This window comes from Engystomops pustulosus, chromosome 2, assembly GCF_040894005.1.
Source record: "Engystomops pustulosus chromosome 2, aEngPut4.maternal, whole genome shotgun sequence".
NCBI lineage: Eukaryota > Metazoa > Chordata > Amphibia > Anura > Leptodactylidae > Engystomops > Engystomops pustulosus.
Window position 1 is genome coordinate 150514196 of NC_092412.1, and position 18124 is coordinate 150532319.

Below are 18124 nucleotides of genomic sequence, written 5' to 3' on the forward strand. Positions count from 1 at the left end.
CTGCCGACTCTGATTGTTTACCTCACCTTATTGTGTTTGTATAGGGAGGGAACGTCGCCCATTTATTGGCCTCCGTTTAGGGGGGACAGATTGGGGGTCTCAGTGCCAGGGCTCACTGTCCTTGTTTGTGTCCTGCCATTACACATCCCCTTTTAGTGTTTGTATCAGTTTTTACCTTCCCACACATTTGAGCAGAGTGAAGACTTTTCTACAAGTAAATGCAAACTGTTGATTGGTTAGGCATTGCTGTATATAAGGTTTCTGTGACACTGGAGATACATATTGTAGCTACTAACAGAAAATCATGGCTTAGTATTATCAGCTCCTTTCTTTGACTCCTAGTATGTAAATATATATTGATTATTATTCATCCACCAGATCTAATACAATGCACATCAATACAACTTACATCCACCCTGAGAGAGGATCAGCTGCATACGCTCAATACTAGATTTGCTGTATACAGGTGGGGCTGACCGGCTTTTATTGATGCTGAATTCTTCAACTTATGTAAGGATTGCCAAGGAATTCCACTATTTATTAACCCCTTAACGCCGAAGCCACTTTTCACCTTCCTGACACGGCCCATTTTTTCAAATCTGCCCTGTGTCACTACAAGTGGTTATAACTTTGAAACGCTTTAACATATCCAAGTGATTTTAAAATTGTTTTCTCGTGACACATCGTACTTCATGTTAGTTGAAAAATTTTGGTGGTATGTTTTGCATTTATTTATGAGAAAATCAGATATTTGCTGAAAATTTGGAAAAATTCTCGATTTTCGAACTTCAAAATGTTCTACTTTTTCCACACATAGTCATAACCGCAAAAGAACTTAATAACTAACATTCACCAAATGTCTACTTTATGTGGAAATGGTTTTTTATGCATACTCTTATTTTTGTAGGATGTTATGGGCCTTTGAACGTTAGGTGCAATTTTTCACATTTTTTCACATTTTCAATGAGCCACTGGCTCATTGTAACTAATCTCCAGAAGCCATGTAGCCTCGTGTCAAACGAAGACCCGAGGCTACCATGGCAACCGATCGCACTGCCGACTTTTAAACGCCGCCGGCGACTTTGCCGGCGGCAATGAAAAGGTTAATAGCCACGATCGGTGCAAGCAATATGCAATATGCAAAAACCCCCATCCTTGTATGAAGAGGTCTCAGCCAGTGAGCCCTCTTCATACACTCCTTATACCTCTGCGCCGTAGAGCTACGGCGCAGAGCGTTAAGGGGTTAATTAATTTTGCGCATGCTCAGTGTGTCACAGCCAAGAGGCAGGACCCGGCTCCCGGAAGAAGCTGCGTATCCCTGGCAGACCCCGGGGATGACAGCGGAGGATCGGACCCCCCCCGGTAAGCGCCACGGGGGTGTCTGATTTGGCGCATGGGACCCTTGCACACCGCGATCACACGAGACCGTGGCGTGAAAGGGGTTAATGCCCGCGATCGGAGGAAACTTCGATCGCGGGTACTAGAGACGGGTGCCAGCTGTAACATACAGATGGCACCCCATGCTTCTGGTACCGGCTCCGGGAACGCACCTCCCGCCATGCAGTATTATTACGTCAAATGTCGGGAAGGGGTTAAGCACTGATTTTTATTGGAATTGCCTGGGCATGAGCAAAAAGTGCATCCACATTCATCTCAACTAAAAGCCTTCGATAAGGAATAGAACAAACATTCATAGGACATTCCATAATTTCCCCAAATTCTTATGAAAATAATATTTATATATTATATATAAATATTTATATTATATTATATGTTTTTCCAATTAGTATTTTCCAGTTCATTATTATATATTTATATTATATATTTTTCCACAACTCCAACTCCATCGCTTTGACTTTTGAAATGTGGATGTTAAAGTGGGTGTGGTAAACCTGTCCAGTCATATTTATCATATACTCCAGTTAAAAGGGTGGCACATTTGCATCTTAGACAGGTCCTACTGAGTTTAACTGCTATCCACGGGATGGAGCCTAACAATCTGGTCCGGGGGGTTCAATTGCTAACATTCTTCGAAGAGAAAAAATACTTCTCTTACCATTATTGAGGAGTATGACATTTTCTGTAAAACAAATAACCCCCTGGCTGTATATAAACTTCGTCCTACAGTCCAGACTATTAACCCCTTAAGGACGCAGCCATTTTATAGCTTAAGGCTCAGTCCTAATTTTTGTATACTGATTTGCGTCACTTTATATGGTTATAACTTTGAACACTGTTACTTATAAAAGCGATTCGGAGATTGTTTTTTCCCCACATGTTGTACTTCATTTTAGTGGTAAATAACAGCTGATAAGTTTTGCGTTTATTTACAAAAAAAAAAGAAAACATTCTGAATTTTTTGTAAAATAAAATGTTAAAATTTGAAATCATTGCGTTTTCAGGCAGATAGATTTACCACCTAAATTAGATGCTGAATAACATTTCCCATTTGTCTACTTTACATTTTCATAATTTTAGAAATGTCTGGATAATTTATTTTGATGTCACGCGGCTTACAAATCGAATATTGATTTTCCGTATTTTCAGAATTGACTATTTTGGTGGTGAATACTGTTTTTAATTAAATTTTACATATTTAACATCAAAACCCCCCTATATAAGTAACCCATTTTCAAATCTGCACCCCTCAAACTATCAGAAACAGCTTTCAGGAAGATTCTTAACCCCTTAAGATCTTCATCGTAATCAAATCAAAATTGAGGTTAAATTTAGAATGGTCAAATTTTGTTGGTTATACTTTCATTTAGCCCTAAAATTTACATATATCCAAAAGATAAAAAAAGAAAACCCATCTTACAATTTGTTCTGCAGTTCCTTCTGAGTACAGAGACCCCCCACATGTGGCTGTTACTTGTTTTATGGGCGCACAGCAAGGCGCAGAAGTGAAGGAGGGACCTGCAGCTGCCAGGATTTTAGTTTTCCCATTGCTCCCTTTTGTAGGCTATAAAATTTTCGCTTTTCCGTTATTGGGGCCATGTGACGGCATTTTTTTTGCGGGATGAGATGCTTTTTCCAGTGTTACCATTTGGTATCTCCTATTGTTGAAAATTTATGAACTTTTTTTGAGGGCAGGAGTAGAAAAGCATCAATTCTGTACTGAATTTTTATTTTTTTGTTGTTGTTCACTGTATAGCCTAATAATCATGTTATCTTTATTCTATGGGTCAATACGATTATGTGGATACCATACATTTTTTCTTACAATTTTACTAAATTTGTCAAATAAAACCCTAATGTGGGATGGGTTTTTTTTATCACTTTTTATTGCATTTTTTGTGGGATTGAATAGGTAAAAATCATAATTTTTTGCCTGTTTTTAACAGTTTTTTTAGCTGCGTTCATTGTACGGGTTCAATAATTATTTACTTTTATTCTACGGGTTGTTATGGATGCGGTGATACTATATATGTGGGGTTTGTATCATAGTATCATAGTATCATAGTATATAAGGCTGGAAGGAGACGCAAGTCCATCAAGTCCAACCTTCAAGAATTAAATAAATGTTTTATCCCCATAACCCGTGATATTTTTTCTCTCCAGAAAGTCATCCAGGCCTCTCTTGAACATCCAGGCCTCTCTGTGTTATGATTTAGACTTTTTTTGGGGTTATATGTCTCTATATGTTTTGGGGCTTATGGGCATTTTTAATTGAATAACATTTTTTTTCTTACTTTTTTACTATTTCTACCATTGGACATGAACAAGCAATCAACTGATTGCTTGTTCATGATAATATCATGCAATACTGATGTATTGCAGGGTATTAGCAGTTTTAGCCTATGCACATGCAAAGAAGACGCCATCTTTCAGGTTATTGAGGGTTATTGGTGCCTGAATGTCCAGGTCAGTTTTTAACATTTTGCTATGCACTTCTTTAAATGAAGATATAAAAGATTTACATATCAAAACAATTTTTACTTTGTTTTTTTCATGACACGTGAAACTTTAACTTGGTATGATAGTTTTATTAATTACAAATTTTTCTATAAAATTTGCCTACATAGTCAATAATTGACTACAAATGTGAATAAATAAGCTTTTTGGTAATTTTCTGTAGTAAAGTAGTAAAACTTAATAAACTTTTACCAAAATATGTTATAAATGTTCACAGCATAATTCCATCACCATTTCCCAGGCTCAGATACAGATTCAGAGGGTGCATGTAGTTCTGCAAATTGAAAGTAAAAGTCTCCTGCAGCTACTTCTATATTCTGCCTTCAGCTGATAGGCTGATAGGCTGAAGTGGGGGGCACACCTCAAATGCCTATATCTCCTGAACCCTGGCACCTGTCATATTAAACAGTAGAGTCTCCCCTTTAATATGATATAAGGAAAATGAAAACCTCCTGTACAAAAATATTTTTTTTCATTTTGCCGTCTTCTGGCGCTAATAACTTTTTCATACCTCAGTGTATGGAGCTGTGGGTGGTGTCATTTTTTGTGACTTTTGATGACATTTTCAATGCTAAAATTTTTAGGACTGTACGACCTGATGATTTTTTAAATTGAATTTTTAATGTTTTTCAAAATAGTAAAAAAAGTGTCAATTGCAACTTTGGGGCGCTATTTTCTGTTACAGGGTTAAACGCAGTGAAAACCCTTACCTATTTTGATATATTGTGCATTTTTCGGACGCAGCGATACCTAATGTGTTTATGATTTTTACTGTTTATTTATATGACTTCTAAGGAAAGGTGGGTGATTTGAATTTTTAGGTTTTCTTGAATTTTTTTTTTAACTTTTTTTTTATTTTTAAAGACCCCCTAGGGCAGTGATGGCAAACCTTTTAGACACCGAGTGCCCAAACTACAACCAAAACCCACATATTTTTTAAAAAGTGCCAATGCAACAATTTAAGCAATAACTTGTTACTACCTGCTCTGTCACAGGTTTAAATTGTATAGGCACCTGAGGACACCAATACGGTAGAAAGGAGGAGAAGAAGTTTGGATTATCATTGTAGCTTCCTTATAGGGTTCTGGGCTGCCTGGGACTGCAAGACGCGTTGAGTCCTGTCTGGCGAATTCTGCCAGATGGCGCAGGTGCCCATAGAAAGGGCTCTGAGTGCCACCTCTGGCACCCGTGCCATAGGTTCACCACCACTGCCCTAAGGTACTTTAACCTTAGGTTGTCTGATTGATCCTACCATATACTGCCATACTACAGTACGGCAGTATATGGGGATTTTGCACACCATCTTTTACAATGTGCAAATCGTAATAGATAGCCTAAAACATGATAGCATTGGATCTTTGTGTGACCCGAGGCTGTCATGGCAACGGATCGCCTCTCCCCGATGACGTCACGGGGAGTGACGATCCGAACCAAGATAGCGGCGCCCAGGCTTGTCAATGCCGCCGTTGACAATCAAAGGGTTAACACCCGCAATCGGTGCTAGCGCTGACCGTGGGTGTTAGTGACGATTGTTTGCTCCATTGTGAAGAAAACACCCGGTGAGTATGAGGGGCTCAGCCCATGAGCCCGCTTCATACCCCCCCCCCCCCATGACAACTAGATTGTGTTACTAGGTGCCAGGATTCAGGAGATACAGGTTTATTGAAGTTGGTCACTGTCATTACGTTTATATACGTATATAGCCACATGGCGATATGAGACATTTTTTCAGTTATATACTTGTTTCCTCCCACGTGTGAATAGTTATCTACCTTCGGTGAGGGTGACATGACACATCAAGCTAAATGAGGAAAGTAAGGGAAAACTTGTTTACTTGATACACCTACATATGACATGGATGTATATCTTTGCACCTGTTGTGTACAGAACATCACGCCTATGACATACACTCTCATATTGTGTGTATAAAACTCTGCATCTGCTATTCAGTTCCCAGCATTGCTGCTTTGTAATGGTGATGCTTCAGATTGTCTAAGAAATGTCCTAAGACGCACATTGGCCCATATTTATCAATGCATCCCCTGCACTGCTCCCACAGAATGGATCAATTTATTGTGCCACATCTTTAACATATAGCGTACGGCACAATTCTGTCAGACTTTGCATGATAAAAGAGGCACGATGCAACTGAGCACTGGAATGCCCCTTTCAGTGCAGAATTTTGTGTTGTGTCGGATGTAGTGCAAAAATATGTAGCGGACACTTTATAAATATACATATGCGTCACATCTCTGTATATGTCCTTCTGGGATGTTTTTGAAGACTCCCTACTATTCCAAGCCTTCTCCATTTGGAAATAATAGCGTTCACTGTGACCTCCTAGAGGTGTGACCTCCTTACTTATCTCATCTGAAAGTTTCTTCTGATCTTGGCAGACAATTCCTTGTAGTGAGTACTTCGCTCTGATTACAGCAGTGTGCATTATATTTACTCCATTTTGTCATGCCTGTGATGTTGAAGAAAAGAAATGCAACATATTTTACGTCTTGGCAAACCTTAGGTAAATATTTTTGGTTGCTCCAATTTGCAGTGTTTTAAAGGACACCTGTCATCAGGTCTGTGTCACTTGTCCTGTAACTACTACCTGTTGGAGCAGCTCACAAGGATCCCATCCCAGCCTTTATCTAGTTATTTCATACATTATTCATTGACACATGGTCAGAGGCAGTGATGTCACCCGTGTTACCCCTCCCCTCTCCTCCCCCTGCTCATGTCTGTGTGTAATGTATAGTAAAGCATGGCTAGTGTGTGTGCTGCATCTGCTGACATGCTGCGTCCTCCTAATATACAGGTGAGAGACACAGACATCAGCTACACATGAATCTGACATGTTCTGCTGTAACATAGCTGCTGTATCTCTCCTAAACACACACACATGCGCACACACAGGCTGCAGGGGGTGTGGCCACCAGCACCAGGAAGCACATCATTATACAGGCTCACATCATTATACAGGCTGTCAGTCATGCACTGGGGGAGTGGCTGTGCCTCCCACTCATGAATAAGCTGGACAGCTTGATTATGCTAATGCTTCATTGGACATTTCACAGGTCATTTGCATACAGCTTTAGGACCTCATTGCTTAGGTTTACAGGCATGTAGAGGGACAAGGAAGGGATAGAGGCAATGCTCTCTAATGGCAGTTTATGAAAATATATTTAGTTTAGGGGGGTTATTTTGCATGACGGGTTCTCTTTAAGGGACACAGAACTGAAACATATTGTACTATGCTGTTGTCTCATAGTGCAATAGTACAGCATCAGATGTTGCCGGGATTGGGAAAGTTTCTCAATTGATAGAAGTAATCAAGGCTACACCTGCTTTGCAAGCATTACAGGGATGCCTTGTGATGAAAGCAATGTCCATACCTGTAAGCAGTCAAGGGACCACTAACAGACCCTTTAGTTGCCTTCTTGGATTGCTTGCTGGGGGCTTCCAGAATAGAGAAAGGATTAAGGTATCCCAACATGTTCAAAAACTTGCCATAAAGAGGAAGATGATCCTAGCACCATTATTAAAAATGTCATACTTTTCCTTCTGTTAAAAATCTATGTACCCTGACAAGGTACATATTTTGCTCACATGTTTTGAGCAGATTCTTGCCTTAAGCAGCTTTCACATGTGGCGTTTACATTGAGTTTTGAAATTAAATACAACAGCTGTGGCAAGGAGATTTGCTTCATGTTAACATTCTTGTTAACATTTTCATTTTGTAAACACACTGTTAACGAATGTAGTTACCATTGTGTTTACAAAATGTAAATGTTAACATGATGGAAACACACATGTTAACACTGTGTAAACTTTGTGGGAGATGTATCACTCTGTGTACACCAGAATACGGGAGTAATTTTCACCTGAAATGCTGTGCGCAATATTTAGACCATTTTTAGACAGTTTTACACTGCACTGGTCTAACAACTGACACATTAATAAATCACATCCATTGTGTTTTGTATGTTAACAGCAGTGAAATTAGGCAAATCTCGTCTCCCAAGTTGTTCTGTTGAGTTTCAAAATGCCATGCAAACACCACACGTGAATGCAACCTCAGTCTTAGGACTTGCAAGGGTCATCTTCCTCTTTGTTGTGACCTATCCTGGAGGTCAAACAGGCTTCCCCCATGCATTGTACTGTGGTTCACAGCAACATATAGTGCATCCACAACCTACTAAGGAATCTATAAGGACCTGTTGCTAACTTTTTCTATTTTATTGCTGGATATTCAAAAACTTCTCCTTTTCCATTACCGGTATGTAAATGCAAAAGCAATGTTATATCTCAGGACCCAGCTAATGTACAGTTTCTCTGAATGGTAGAACCCGGAGCTTGAAACTGTATCACAATGTTCACAAAAACTACTTATTATAATAACTGGATAGAAAAGCTACATCTCACAACTGTGTGCCCCCTGGTACCCAGGTTATGGTTTGGGTGAATCCTGCCCTGAATGCCAGTACTTTTATCCTGGTAGAGGTCTGCAGGATGCTGCCGTCTTTTTCTTCAATTGATACCTGGGAATTCATTCATAGGAGCTGTGTTGTGTGGTATCAGAATAAATATCTGGGGAAATAACCAGCACTACATTAGCATTCCACAAATCACCTCTCAATGTGAAATGAAAGGCAGCGATCACAAACTGAGAGCACAATCAGACGCAGTCAGGTAAGGACTTGCCTCCTGATAGCTGGCTTTTGTTCTACATCACTGATTTCCAATAACAGCTGCTGTGGATTCTTTGCATGTCCTACTTATTCTTACTATTGTTTAATTTACTGGTTTTGTCTTGTATTGTAATTACTGTATATGGCTAGCTACACCTGTCCAATGGTGATGGTATAACCATCTTTCCTGAAGACGTAGAGGATGCTCCTTGTCCAGGTCACAGGCCCTTTTAGGTATTTGTACATTGTAGTGAGGTTTCCTCTCAGCCATCTTTTTTGAAGATGATTAACCCCAAATTTAGTAACCTATTATTGTATTCTAATCCCACTATTAATGTAATAATATTGGTTGCTCTCCTCTTCACCTGTTCCTGTTCTTTATCAGGAGAATCTAGTCCTCTCTTGATACATCCTATAATTTTATTTGCTTAAGCAGTAGCTGCCTGGCTCTGGTGAGTTAAGTTCACCATCCACCAACATACCCCCAAGTTTTTTTTCTGTTGAAGTTTTACCAAATAATTGATTGTTTAGAACATAAATGTACTTTTTTACCCTTTTGATAAATTTTTTACCTATTTTTGCATATTGCCACCACATTTTTTATGGCCAGTCCTGTGGAACAGAACCTGTCCTTAAAGGGGTATTCTCGTCTGGGCATTTACATTCAGTTTGATAAATCTGCCATATATAAACATTTCTTCAATTAGAAAAATTTTCCTGTGTGAAGATAATTTCTGATAAATGTAGTCATTTTATCCCTTAGAAACGAGATATCTTCCCCGGATACGGCCACCTCTGCCTGAGAGATTACACAAATAAACAAAAAGGTTTTGTATATGAAATGTCCAGGAGTTACTGCATGTCCTACACCCGTACTGTAGTCATGATTGCTGAATCCAGGAGGTCAGGCAGGACTCTATAGCGCATGTCTGGCCACCGCTGCCAGAGTGTGACGTGGTCGTAACCGAGGAATCCATCTCGTTTCTAAGGGACAACATGGCTACATTTATGAGAAATTATCTTCACACAGGAACATTTTTTTTAATAACATCCAATTGAAGAAATGTTTATATATGGAAGATTAGTGAAACTGAATGTGAATGCCCAGATGAGAATACCCCTTTAATCTAAGTATCAAAATAATGGTTTATTGCAGTACAATTGGATGCAAGATTGCAAGCATCTTCAATTTCCCTGTGTTCCCCTACAAATCTCCTAAAACTGCCTCTAAGCTGTGTCTGTTGTATGAGCATGTTTACATCTTCCTTGGGTTTTAAGCATCACAGTTTTATTGTGGCATGTTGATATGTACGGTATGTTCACACATGTTAGTTGCAGATATGACAGGTATTGACTACAGGATCTGTAGCAGAACCTACTGTAAGTAAATTATAATCTACTCTGCAGTCCACATCACATCCAGAAGCCTAATACTTAATCCCCATATACCTACACTTCCCACAACGCTAGGACCAGCTATTGCCTTTGGCAGGTCATTTATTTCCCCATGTTCAGCATCTTCTTGTACTGCTGTGATATTCCTACTGCAACACATAGATGAGCTGGAGAGAGAAAACACAGAGCCTCCTGGGATGTAATGGAATGCACATTTTCCTCTATTTCTAATAAATGTGCTTCCTCTTAGCTGTGAGGAGGGTTTAGTTTGAGGGATGGAAAACTGGCAGAATCATGTGATCATCTTCATGGGCTATTCTTTCTCTGCAGGATTTGTGCAGATTTTCTGAAAAGCCAGATAATAGCAGAATTCTCTGTTGTAGAACAAAAGGATGTCACAGCAGGCACATGTGAATCCAGCGGAGGATAATATCCTATTGCATTCTGCTACTGATACTTATAATAGCAAATAAAATGGGGGTTTTCTTTTCGACATAGGGAAGAGTCAGGAGGCCCAAAACACATTAGATTTGGTTAGCAGAATCATTGGATTTGGCTGACTGTCATGTGTAAATCATACTTGACAAAGATTTTGGAAATACATTAGGGTAAAGAAGGGATTAATTTCTGATATGACACTACCCATTTTCCACACATCTCTTTCCCTTTACAGCCTTTGTCTCCTGAATGTGGGTTTGGATTCTAGGGCTCCAAGATATGACATACTAGGAGCCACTTAGAAATGGATGTGTTAAATCGACTCTAGCTTTGTGGTCAAAGATTACCTAAAATGATAGGAGAATACAGACAACAGCTATGGTAAGAAAAGAAAGGACCCAGGAACAAGCTTGAAGGGCAGCACTGTGTCCCCACCCTGTGCTCGGCTATGTATATGTATTATGACTAAGTGTACAGATCTGTATGCTTCTGATATCATATATAGACAAAGGTTCTAATGTATTTAGAATGAAGCTCTGTGTGGATCATAAGGATGGTACTACGGGTTCTCAATTTGCCTCCTGTACATGATTGTGCCATGTGTATGTGGCCTTATACTGAGATTCTTGGTATCATGGATATAATCCCTATTGCCACCACTAGTTTTATGTACAATGCTGTACAGTCCTTTGCGGTGTTGTAATATATGGCTGACACCACAGAAATCCAGTTACTGCCTCTATGTTGGTATTGTCGTAGTGCACTGGGGTAGATGTTGAGGTGATTTGGAAATGCTTTGTAAGATCTTGGCAGTATTGTGTGTTTCAGATTTCTTTTTCCTTTTGCGTTGTATGTACCAGACCTCCCAGTACATGATGGCAGTGGGTGTTCTGCTCCCCCCGCCTGCTGTGTGTTCAGGGTGAGACTAGAGGGAGGGACTCTTTATAAGGAGATTTAGAGGATTTACATCTCACACGGAGGAATCAGATGTGTTTAAGTATGAGAGAGCGCATCAAGGATATGTTAGACACAGAGACTGATGCAGTGATTCATTTATTAGGTCTATATCCAAAAGTACAATATATCAGCTTTTTATGGTAAATATAAATATGGTATTACACGGTGCTGTAGGTCATGGGAATGCTGGTACAGTTAGGCTCTATTTACATTGACATCATTTTTTACATTTTTCTGTCAGAGGAGCGGAAAGGGGAGTGCAGGGTCTGGCATGTAACAGACAACATTGATTACCACATTAGGGGCATTCATTTTTTTTGTGTCACAAGGTCCATTTTTTTTGGTGCACAAATTCTTTGGTTTACGAGACTGGATTTTAGATTGTGGTGCAAGGGCATAGTAAATTGTAGCACAACCTAAAAGTGTCTGAAATGACTCCAAAATTATGAAGGTGAAATAGAACTTGACAGACTAGCTTTTGGTTGGTCTAATTATGTGCCAAAAGTTGTGCCAAAAAGTGTTGGGATTCAAAAGCTTCACCATATTAAAGCAAAAGAAAAAAAGGGTATGAGAGAAAACTGAGGTACAAACCATGATAAATGCCCCCCAGTGTATTTATATAAAGTCTCAACAGAAGCAATGCAGTAATTCAGATCCATTTCCCAACCCTACCTGTTCCTTAGCACATTTTACAAGCACCAAAATTGTACCACTGGAAAGAACAACTTGTCACACAAAAAATAAGCCCACAACCAGCTCCATCAACCAAAAATACTAAAGTTATGCCCCTTAAAAAGGGCAACACAAAAAAAAGGTTTTCTTCAGTAAAATTTAAAACAGATATAAATAAAATTATATAAATGAGACATCACTGTAATCATCCTGTCACAGATTCTCACAATGGACAGCCCTGGAGTCCTGATGGAACCCCAGGACAGTCATAGCAACGATCAGCACCCCACGAAAGGAGTACAGGGGTGCCGATCATAAGGAATTTAAATGGCGCTCGTACTGGGGGTGTTACACTTCTGGCATAAGCTCAGTGGCGACTATATTGGTTGCCAAGCGTAAAGGACAATCGCGGGAAGGGGTTAAAGGAGGGATTAATTAAAGGAAACCTACCACTTGTAGTGGCAGGTTTCCGATGGAAATACCGGGCACCAGCTCAGGGTGAGCTGGTGCCGGAGCTTATTTTAGTTAGTGTTTTAAACCGCGGTATCGCGGTTTAAAACACTTTTTAAACGTTATAGCCGGCGCAGGCAGGTACACGCTCGGCGCTTACCGTGCACGCGGCTCTCATTCACTTCCTATGTAGCCGCGTGCACGGTAAGCGCCGAGCGCGTGCCTGCCTGCGCCGGCTATAAAGTTTAAAAAGTGTTTTAAACCGCGATACCGCGGTTTAAAACACTAACTAAAATAAGCTCCGGCCCCAGCTCACCCTGAGCTGGTGCTCGGTATTGACATCGGAAACCTGCCACTTCAAGTGGTAGGTTTCCTTTAAGCACCACAGCATAGAATTTCCCTGCGTGCTGCTATTATGTGCGGAATCGAGCCATAACCATCCCTAACACTTCAAAATGAAGCAGCAGTTCTACTTTAAGTATAGCAGATGTGTGCATCTTCACAGTACTTTTTGTACACTGTGTCTGCTGACGTGCTGGCCTTAACATAGCATATAAGTATGATAAGCATAGTGTAGGTTAAAGGGCTTTTCCGGGTTTTAAAAACTAGTGAGGGCCAGGCTGGGGAGGGCTATTTAAAAATAATAGACATCCACTTACCTCCTCCGGCGGCGCCGATGTCCTCCGCCGCAGTCCCTTCGATCCGTGCCCCTGTTTGTTTACAGGGGCACGGAAGCCGCGCACAGGGAGCTTCCGCTCCGCGATGTGGCCGGGTCCTCCTATCCGTCCCTATCCTCCAGCATTGTAAGCGCTGGGAGATGGTGTCGGATGGGAGCTTCCGGACGACCGGAAGCTCTCTGTGCGCCGGTTTCATTACAAGGCCGCGGCGCGTGACATCGGCAGCGCCGGACGAGGTGAGTACATGTTTATTATGTTTAAATTGCCCGCCCCAGCACTGCCCTCAGTAATTTTTAAAACCTGGATAACCCCTTTAATGACATAGGCCCCTCAGTATTGTACCAACATACAGTCCTGTAACTAAGTATTTGTTCCCCGAAGATGGCTCTTTTTTCACTTTTAAAGAAAATCTACCATCAAAATCCCTCATGATAAACTCGGGACACTTACTCACATATCATAGATTTGTTATTCATGTCCTTCTTTCTTCTAAAATCAACTTTTAAAATAATACCATGTGGCTCATTAGCGTAATGTAAAAAGTTGATTTTAGAAGGAAGGAGGCCATGGATGACAAATAGAATAACGTTACCACAGTCACGGTGTCTGGATCTATGAGTAAGTGCCCCCAGGTTTATCATGCTTGATTTTGAAGGTAGATTTCCTATTTAGGTCTATTGAGTTTCTACCATGGTTTCCGAAATTTTGCTGAAAGAAATCACACAGCATGTTGCCCAATTTTTTTCCACCTCTTTATTCTGTAAACACAGATGTATTGGTTTTAATAAGGGTAAAGAAATAAAAATAGCCTATCCTGGTAACTGACCTTGACTCGGTATTCACATATGTTTTGCTGTAATATTTGCAGAGCTGGAGGGTGTACTTTAGGACATTTACATAATATTTTTGCACCCTGGCTTGCAGTTCAGAGTAGAAGAAAGATGTTTCTGTTCGCACATGTGGAAGTTCTGTAATAAAACAAGGAATGGTATGTATTTTGCCAGGGAAGTGTGAGCTGAAACTGAACAAGTTGTTTATGCCATTCTAGCAGATTTTTATTCTTTTTGTAAGGCTACATTCACACAAACGTTTGGGGGAGGTATATACGGCCGTCGTATATATATGGCGTATATACGTTCCCCATACACCGCAATGGCCTCACGGTGCCGTACGAGAGTGGTACAGTGCCACACGTGTGACATGTCATATCTTTCTACGGAATGCGTCGCCGGGCCCTATGTTCTCTATGGAGAGGGGCGGTGGTGAGCGGCGCTCTCCCCCTCCTCCTCTCCCCAGCGTCGAGCGAATGTAGCCTTAAGATGGAATAGTTTATAGTAAGTAATTGTTCTGTGCCATACTCCATACTGTGGAGGATTGACATACAGGTCATATAAAAATTATCAAACTAAGGGTAATACTAAGGCCCCCTTTATTCTCACTTAAAACTTGTTATTTGTTCAACATGAACAGTCCTAGGAGGGAACTGCCTGAACTACAATCTCAGTAAAATAATAGGTAAAATGTGATTTTAGCCATGTATGTTATAAAAGATCTATTTGACCTATTTTTCTGTATTCTGTTTTGGTTAGGGGACATTATAGGTTCAGTCATTTGTATCTGAATTTACTTGGCTGTTATAGTGAATGGTTAGGTGACACACAGGGACTGAGCATCCTCCTTGTAAATACACTAATCTTCTTTCTGAGGGAAAGACTTTCTCCTAGGAGTCCTGTTCTCTCTTACTGTTAGGCCACATTCATAGGGCAGCTAGCAGGAGAGGAGGAGCGATGAGTGGAGAAGTCTGGCGCACCCCTTCTTACGGGGGAGGATAGAGCCTGCTCTATCTTTCCCCCCGATAGCATATAGCACGGTGGGCAATACGTCCATCAAAATGGAAGGAAGTATTGTCCTTTGAAAGCCATGGGAACATATGTTTGAAAGGCCATAATAAATGCCTCCCTCCCTTTCTAGCCTCTAGAAATTACTTAACCCAGGCAAGAATGTACTCTTCTCAGCTCATTTGCATATAGTTTTGGAGGCAGTTCTTATAGGTTAATGGATGAGATTTCACATGAAAGATGGAAAGGTTATTTCAACCTGAGGGTGCAGGTAGTTTAGTGGAGTGAGACCTGGTAACATAGTCCCATTAACCATAAATTAAAATAGTATAGCTTTGTTTATTATTGACAGGAACATCATTTGGCAAAAGATCTGTTTAAGGTTTCCTGATCTGCTGTTCTAGGCTTCCAGTCAAGAGAGGTATCCGGGGAGCATGCATCCTCCTCTAGTGTTGCAATCACTGGTAACTGTTACACTGGTAATTGTAATGCTTCATGTCTGACTGGGGCACCTGAAGAAATCTCTTTTTCTTTAGACAAGTCACATGATATTATTGAGACCCCTATTATTCATAATTTCAAGCTGTTTTGCCGCTGGTGTTAAAAAGATGATACAAAGTAAAGATTCAGCATTAAAATATTGTTAAAGGAAATCAAATTCCATCTTGATAAACCAGGGACACTTACAAATAGATTCACGCTCTGTGACTGTGGTAATCTTGTTATATTTGTTATCCATGGCCTCCTTCATTCTAAAATCAACTTTTAACATTATTCTAATGAACCTGAGGGGTCTGGTAGGTGTTTCCAGAGCCCATCTGAGCTGCAGCATCACAGGCTGTTACAATGGGCAGAGCAGGTCTCGCTTCCATGCACTTCCTGCTGCTGCTAGATTACACAAAATAGGGAGGAGTGAGAGAGCAGGTGGAGGGTGAGACATGTTCTGCTCATTGTAACAAGCTCTCACCCATAGTGACAGTATTTAATATTCCATGCCATGTACTGGGAAGCAGTGAAAAACTCCAAATGCAGTAAAATTGCTGAAAGAATGCATTTGCACCATTTTCTTGTGGGCTTGGATTTTACGGATTTCACTATGCGCCCCAAATGACATGTCTCCTTTATTTTTTGGGTCGGTATGATCACGGTGATATCAAATTTATATAGGTGTTATAATGTTTTCATACATTTACACAAATTAAAACCTGTACAAAAAAACTACTAATATACTATAAGGTGCAAATAACATTTACATACTTCAGTGTATGGAGCTGTGGATGTCATTTTTTGAGACTTGTTGATGTTTTCACTGCTACCATTTTGAGGACAGTACGGCCTTTTGATCACTTTTTAGTGATTTTTTTAAAAAGTGGCATTTTTGACTTCGGGTGCTATTTTCTGTTATGGGGTTACGCATTGGGAATAACCACTGTAATATTTAGATTAGACATTTGAGGACTCGGCAATGCCTAACATGTTTATGATTTTTACTATATTCATATTAGTTCTAGGGAAAGGAGGATGATTTGCAGTTTTATATACATATTTTTTTTTTTGTAAAAATGTTTAAACTTTTTTGTTTGATTGATCTTATCATATACTGCCATACTACAGTATGGCAGTATATAAGGATTTTCCACATCATTTATTACAATGTGCAAATAGCAACACAAATTTTTATATGCTAATGCCATTTTGGATATTTGGGCGCTATTTTTTGTTATTGGGTTAACCCCTTCTTGCACCAGGACGTACTATAACGTCCTGATGTTGCGGGAGGTGTATGAAGAGAGCTCAAGGGCTGAGCTCTCCCCATACACAGCGGGTGTCAGCTGTTTAATTCAGCTGACACCGGCCTGTTGCAGGCACCGATCGTGGCAGTTAACCTGTTAAGTGCCGCGGTCGAACCTGACTGCGACACCTAACTTACAATTTCATGGGCAACATTTCTTGGATGGCCTATCGCCGGCCCCGTGATGTCATCAGAAGGCTAAGATCGGTTGCCATGGCAGCCTACAGTCTCATTGAGACTTGTAGGCTTGTCATGTGTAATGATCTCTAATAGCCAGCAGATGACAGGCTATTAGAGATCAGCAGTAAAATTGCTATATACTCCAATACAGTAGTATTGCAGTACATAGTATGATCAATCAGACACTGCAGGGTTATAGTACCCTGAAATACTGGTAAAAAATAAGTTTACTTTTTTTTTTTTAATTGGTATCTCTGTGATTGTATCCACCCAAAGAATAAAGAGAAAGTGGCATTTGGAGCGCAGAACAAAACCTGTAAAAACCGGGCTCACAAGAAAAAGTCACAAATGTGTTTTATTGTCAATTTCACTGCACTTGTAATTTTTTTCCAGCTTTCCAGTTCATTGCATGGAATATTAAATGGCACCAAGTACAAATACAAAGTACAATTTTCCCGTCGACAACAAGCCCTAACACATCTCTGTAAACGTAAAAATAATAAAAGGTTATTGCTATTGGAATGAGGTGAGTAAAAAACAAACACAAAAACAAAAAAAAGGCTGAGTCCTGTAAGGGTTAAGTGCTGGGAATAACCATTATTGTACTTTTATATATCTGGACTTTGGGATGTGGTAATACCTAAAATGTTTGATTTTATTTGTTTACTTCTTTTTATGTCAGTACTAGGAAAGGGGGGTGAATTTTTAACTTTTAGGTTTTTAAATTTTTTTTTTTTTTTTAGAAATGGTGGCTTCTACTGACTAGAAGATTTCTTACATCTGGGTTAAAAATAGCAAATCTGTTTTTATAAATCCTGAATCTGGATAATAGGATACAAAGGGGAGGATAATGTACTATATATTATAATATTTCCCCATAACGATTTAAAATATTTGATGTACAATCATCTTACAAACTCTTAAGTGCACGTCACGTAAAAAAGCAAAGTAAAGTATTTGAAGCATATATGGGTGTGTTGGTTAGTATAGATCAGTGGTTCTCAACCTTTCTAATGCTGTGACCCCGCAATACAGTTCCTCATGTTGCGGTGACCCCAAACCATGTACAAGAATATTGTATTCGTGCCAAAAAATGCAATAAAATCGTGGCTCCGATGGCTTAAG

At 40.0% G+C, this 18124-nt stretch overlaps 1 protein-coding gene across 1 annotated transcript in view; it reads left to right on the forward strand.

The window, feature by feature from the left end:
* The window catches only part of LOC140118682 (syndecan-3-like), a 55696-nt gene that overhangs the window by 9007 nt on the left and 28565 nt on the right, over positions 1 to 18124 (forward strand). The gene's annotated exons all lie outside the window — the stretch shown is intronic.